The sequence below is a fragment of the Crocodylus siamensis genome, chromosome 7 (genome assembly GCF_052110815.1).
Source record: "Crocodylus siamensis isolate JL-2025a chromosome 7, ASM5211081v1, whole genome shotgun sequence".
NCBI classification, from domain to species: Eukaryota; Metazoa; Chordata; order Crocodylia; family Crocodylidae; genus Crocodylus; species Crocodylus siamensis.
This window is the reverse complement of record NC_143401.1, coordinates 26,121,365-26,127,688: the sequence shown is the minus strand read 5'-3', so window position 1 is coordinate 26,127,688 and position 6,324 is coordinate 26,121,365.

The window sequence follows — 6,324 nt, the reverse complement described above, 5'->3', positions numbered from 1 at the left end:
GACCTCCACAATCACACCTCCCACACACCTCAGCCATCCTCCTGCCACACACATCTCCTCACAAGCCCCATACCCACCCACACCCCACATACACCCACATGCTCCCTCACCCCACATACCCACACACCCACAACCCCCCACAAATGTATACCCCCCCACAATATACAAGTGTAAGACTTCATTTTGAAGCTATTGTATGATCACCTCTATGTACACTACACAAACGCATGTAAACCTGGGCAAAAATATTTTTTCAAATCAAATTAATGAATGCTGTAGATATTTGCTTTTTAAAATATAATTTGGTATCTTTCTGGTTCCAAGATGGCAAAATCCCTTGCTAAAAGGAGTACTTCTGGGGCAAGGGGAGGGACTTCTTGTGGCAAAGTTCAGGGGTTGGGGGAGGGACTTCCATTCCAAAGATGGTGACCAGGGGATGGGGCACCTGTCAAGGGGCAAGGTTACCCATGCAGTCCTTGACAGCTTGCCAATACTCAGTAAGTGGCCCTCTGCCCTAAATAATTGCCTGCCGCTGGGGTAGACTCTTACCGCAAGGGTCTGTGATCTTAGCAGGATGCGTCCAGTTCTGGGTGCTGCACTTTAACAAGGACGTGGTAAAGCTTGAGAGAGTCCGGAGAAGGGCCACCCATAAGATTGGCAAGCCATACAAGGAAAGGCTGAGGGATCTCAGGGAATTCTTCAGCCTGAAAAAGAGAAAGCTGAGAGAGGACTTGGTAGCAGCTTACCACTACATCAGAGGTGCACTTCAAGGACACGATGAACAACTGTTCACCAGGGCACCGTTGGAGAAAACTAGGAGTAATGGTCACTAACTCCTGGAAGACCATTTCAGGCTCAACATTAGGAAAAACTACTTTACAACTAGGTGTCCAGGTTGTGGAATAAGCTCCCTCCAGAGGTGGTACAATCACCTACCCTGGACATCTTCAAGAGGAGGCTGGACGGTCACCTTCCTGGGGTCACCTGACCAGAGCTGTCTTTCCTGCTTGATGCAGGGGGCTGGACCCAATGATCTTTGCCTCCATTTTTCTGAGCAGGGACCAGAACAGCCCCCCCACCGGGCCTCGCTTAAACCCAAGGGGAGGCGCACCTAGGTCAAGGGTTAGTGAGAAACTAGTTAGGGAACTTCTGGAGGGATTGGATGTATTCAAATCAGCTGGTCTGGATGATCTCCACCCCAGAGAGCTGAGGGAATTAGCTGAGGTCATTGCGGAACCCCTGACAGTTTTACGAGCACTCGTGGTGCTCTGGTGTAGTGCCAGAGGACTGGAAAAGGGCCAGTGTGGTTCCCATCTTCAAAAAGGGGAGGAAGGAGGACCCAGGAAACTATAGGCCAGTTAGTCTTACTTCAATCCTGGGTAAGCTTTTTTAGAGAATTATTCTGGCACATGTCCACGAGGGGCCAGCAGGGGAGATTATGCTTAGGGGCAACCAACACGGGTTCATTAGCGGCAGGTCCTGTCAGACCAACCTGGTGGCCTTCTATGACCAGATCACCAAATCCTTAGATGCAGGGGTAGCAGTGGACATAGTCTTCCTGGAATTTAGGAAGGCCTTCGACACTGTCTCTCACCCCGTTCTCATTAAGAAACTGGGGGACTGTCCTGTTGACACCTACACAGTCAAATGGGTCGCCAACTGGCTGGAGGGCCACACCCAGAGACTGGTAGTGGATGGGTCATTTTCGACCTGGAGGGATGTGGTTAGTGGGGTCCCCCAGGGCTCAGTCCTCGGGCCCACACTGTTCAACATCTTCATCAGTGACTTGGACGAGGGGATAAAAAGCACCCTGTTCAAAGTTGCTGATGACACTAAGGCGTGGGGGAATGTGGGCACACTAGAAGGGAGGAATAGGCTTCAATCAGACCTAGACAGGTTACAGGGGTAGGAGGATGAGAATAGGATGGGATTCAACACTGACAAGTGCAAGGTGATGCACCTGGGGAGGAACAACCAGCAGCATACCTACAGGCTGGGGAACTCCCTTCTCATCAGTGCAGAGGCAGAAAAGGATCTTGGAGTCATCATTGATGCCAAGATGAACATGGGCCGGCAGTGTGGGAATGCAGTCAGGAAGGCCAACCATACCTTGTCATGCATCCACAGATGCATCTCAAGCAGGTCCAAGTAGGTGATCCTCCCCCTCTATGCAGCACTGGTCAGGCTGCAGTTGGAGTACTGCGTCCAGTTCTGGGCACCGCACTTCAGGAGGGATGTGGACAACATGGAGAGGGTCCAGAGGAGGGCCACTCGCATGATCAAGGAGCAGCAAGGCAGGCCCTATGAGGAGAGGCTACGGGACCTGAACCTATTCAGCCTCCAGAAGAGAAGACTGAGGGGGGATTTAGTGGCCTGTTACAAACTAGTCAGAGGGGACCAGCAGGCACTGGGGGAGTCCCTGTTCCCTCAAGCACTACCAGGAGTGACTAGGAATAATGGTCACAAGCTGGCAGAGGGTAGATTTAAGCTAGATATCAGGAGGTGTTACTTTACGATCAGAGCGGCTAGGATCTGGAACCAACTTCCAAGCGAGGTGGTGCTGGCTCCTACCCTGGGGGTCTTTAAGAGGAGGCTAGATGAACACCTTGCTGGGGTCATTTGACCCCAGTACTCTTTCCTGCTATGGCAGGGTGTTGGACTCGATGATCTGCTCATGTCCCTTCCGACCCTACTAACTATGAAACTATGAAATTATGAAACTATCTTCTGAGGTCCCTTCCAGCCTTACAGTCTATGAATCTACTTTGGTGAACAGTTTCCCAATGATGCAAAGTAAGGATATACCATGATAGCTTTTGCAGTCACTCATATCACCTTTGTTTTTGCACAGAGTTATTATGCTTGCATCCTTCATGACTTGAGAAACTTCACCTTCTCTTCAATACATACATATTGGACACCATTTTGTCATCCTCCGACTGTACTCAGCCTTGGTGAGGCCGCAGCTGGAGAACTGCATCCAGTTCTGGGCTCCACAATTCAAGAAGGATATTGAGAAGCTTGAGAGAGTCCAGAGGAGAGCCACATGATCAGAGAGCAAGAGAATAGGCCTTATGAATAGAGGCTGAGAGCCATAGGACTCTTCAGCCTGGAAAAGCACAGGCTAAGAGGGGACCTGGTGGCTGCTTATAAGTACATAAGGGGTGTACATGAGGACCTGGGAGAACATCTGTTCACCAGAGCACCCCAAGGAAAAACAAGAACCAATGGTCATAAACTCCTCCAAGACTGTTTTAGGCTGGATATAAGAAAAAAATTCTTTACTGTCCAAGCCCCCAAGACCTGGAATAGACTCCCTCCAGAAGTGGTGCAGACACCTGCTTTGGGCTCATTCAGGAAATACTTAGATGCTTATCTTGCTGGGATCCTTTGGTCCCAGCTGATATCCTGCCCCTGGGACAGGGGGCTAGACTTGATGATCTTTGAGGTCCCTTCCAGCCCTAACATCTATGAAATCTATGAATATTCATTCTTGCAGATTCATAGATTCATAGATTTATAGATGTAGGGTTGGAAGGGATCTTTTAGTCCAACCCCCTGCCCTGGGCAGAAGAGAAAACTGGTCTCAAATGACCCCAGCTAGGTAAACATCAAGCCTCCTCTTAAAGACCCCCAAGGTAGGAGTCAGCACCACTTCCCTTGGAAGTTGGTTCCAGATGCTAGCTGCCCTGACTGTGAAGTAGCGCCTTCTAATGTCTAGTCTAAACCTACTCTCTAACAACTTATGGCCATTATTCCTTGTTACTCCAGGAGGCACTCGGGGGAACAAGGTCTCTCCCAATCCCTGCTGGTCCCCCCTAGTAAGTTTATAGATGGCCACCAGGTCCCCCCTCAGCCTTCTCTTGTGAAGGCTGAACAGGTTAAGGTCCCGTAGCCTCTCCTTATAGGGTCTGCCCTGCTGTCCCCGGATCACATGAGATGGAGGAGCTGGATGGATTTCCCGCACTTAATAACTTCATCCAGTATGCAGTCCACACCTGGGCTTTACCACAAGCAATCTGACCAATATAGCAGGGTATTTGGATAGGCCTTTGGATAGTACGGTTTATGGGTACCTATACATGTACTTGGGGGTAGGCATTTTAATTGAAGTGGTTAGGAGCAGCTCTAATTAAAATGCTTTTGTATCATATGTATTCAATGAGCTTTAGTTAAAGTGTCCCAGTGGACATTTTTAAATGTGCTGGGGCTTATACACATGATGCTGTGGCAATGCTAGAGCATACTAATTAAAATGTGAAGCAGACTCAAGCTAGCAGACAGCCCCTGCACTGAGGCACCCTCGTGCCCTGCTAGTCCTGTCAGTGTCTACGTGTGTGTTGTGGTGGAGTAAATAACTCCTCATTAGGATAGTACATGTATCTGGCAGTGCTACCCTATGGTGCAGTTAATTAATTTACTTTATCCTAATAGCACTGTATGTATAGACAGTGGTGTTCTACTGCAGAGCTAATTGGTCAGCTCCACAGCAAATGTCTCACGTAGATACACCCTGTGTTTGGCAATGCTAACCTACACTGGAGTTAATTAGTTTACACCGGCCTAATAGCTCCTCACATGTAGATAGAGATGCTTTACTACAGAGCTAATTAGGCACCTCCACTATAAGACTCATACAGGTGCCCCCAGAGACTATAATATGGGCAGTAATGGTGGAGTTTTCTGCATAAAACTACACTGATGTAGCTGAACCATCACCTGAAGCGAGCTGCTTTAGTATGGAGAAGTTAATACAATCTTTTGTCGATAAACACTAGAGTTTGTGTAGCTATTATTCTGTCAACAGAGCCCCCTTGTCGGGGTGTGGGATATGCCAACAGAAGAAGCATTTCTGTTGTGCACCTAAATGTTCTGGCATAGCTATGTCAGTTGAAGGTGTGATTTTTTTTCCCCCACGGTCCGGGGCATAACTATGTAAGCAAAATCTGTAGCGTAGGCTAAGATAGAGAAGGCGTTCCCATGTAGGATAAGTGTCACGTCATCCTGCACTTAAGTGGCGTATATTAATGTCTAGTTGGATCAGGTTTATTGTGTACTTGATATTTCACCCTTCACTTAGTCTGCAATTGAACCCTTTAGAAAAATTTCATTCAAGAATAAAATGGATCTTACCTGTATAGATACAACCCTCTCTAAAATACAATTATACAGAATTTCAATTGCCTATATTGTGCAGCTCAAATTCCATGTTTCTGCACAAAATAATAGTTCCAGTAAGAATTTTTAAAATACCTTGTCCACCCTGCTTTGCAATAACAGTTCAGATATTTTATGCAATATATTCTCAGTTTTCATTGTGTAGTACTTAGTGTGCATATGGCAGAACTGAATATCAAAGTAACTAATAATTAGGCCATTATTTTAAAGTGTTATTAATCTGCTATGAAGTGAGCTGTTGCTCGGTAGTTTTTATGTATTACGCTTCTGTGCTAGTCTAATGGGCCCTGTGGTATAATCTGCCAAAAATACAAAGAGCTGCCACTTCTAATGAGAACAGTCTATTGGGAAGAAATTCAAAACATTGCAGTCATGCTGATTGATTTCTGGAAGCATGGTATTGGAAGCATTTGATATATCCAAAAAGAGATGGAAAAATATGGAATTTCAGTCTGAACAATCAGCTTTAACTTCTTTCAGCTAGACTGAGGTCTGTTCACTAGGTTGTATATGTCTCAAGAAACTAGTCTTTCCCCAGATCTTCAGAGGAGCTGTGAACTAGGATATGCTAGCTTTCTAATACATTCCCCTCCCCCCTATCCTAGCAATAGTGTAGGTGCACTTCAGAATGACATTGGTGCTAATGCTGGGGAATTGAACCGAGGGCCTCCTGTTTTTTTAGTTCTGTACCAAGCTTCTAGTGCCTTGACCCTGTTCTGAGTCCCTGCTCTCTGGGCTTCCAATACCTGTCCCTGGCTGCTGGATCCTTGTTTCATTGCTCCTAGTTCTGTATCTTATTTCCTTGTTGTTGTTCCTAGTCTAGGCTTGTTGCTTGGTGGCTGCCAATTCCAAGTTCCTAGCTCCTGGTTGCTGGCTCCTGCTTTCTGTCTTCCTAGTTTCATGCCTGGTTCCTAATTAGTTCTAGGCTATGACCCTGATTCTGATTCTGGGTTTGTGATCCCTTGCTTCCTGACCTTGCCTTGTTTTGACTTCTAGGATTGTGTCTCCTTAGGACTAAGCCCCAACTATGTATGCTCCTGAAAACATGAATATACTTATTGTAGGGTAAAGATACTTTATACTAGTATAATTTATTTCTGCACTAGTAAAAGCATAGAGATACTGGAATAACTGCACCCACACTGT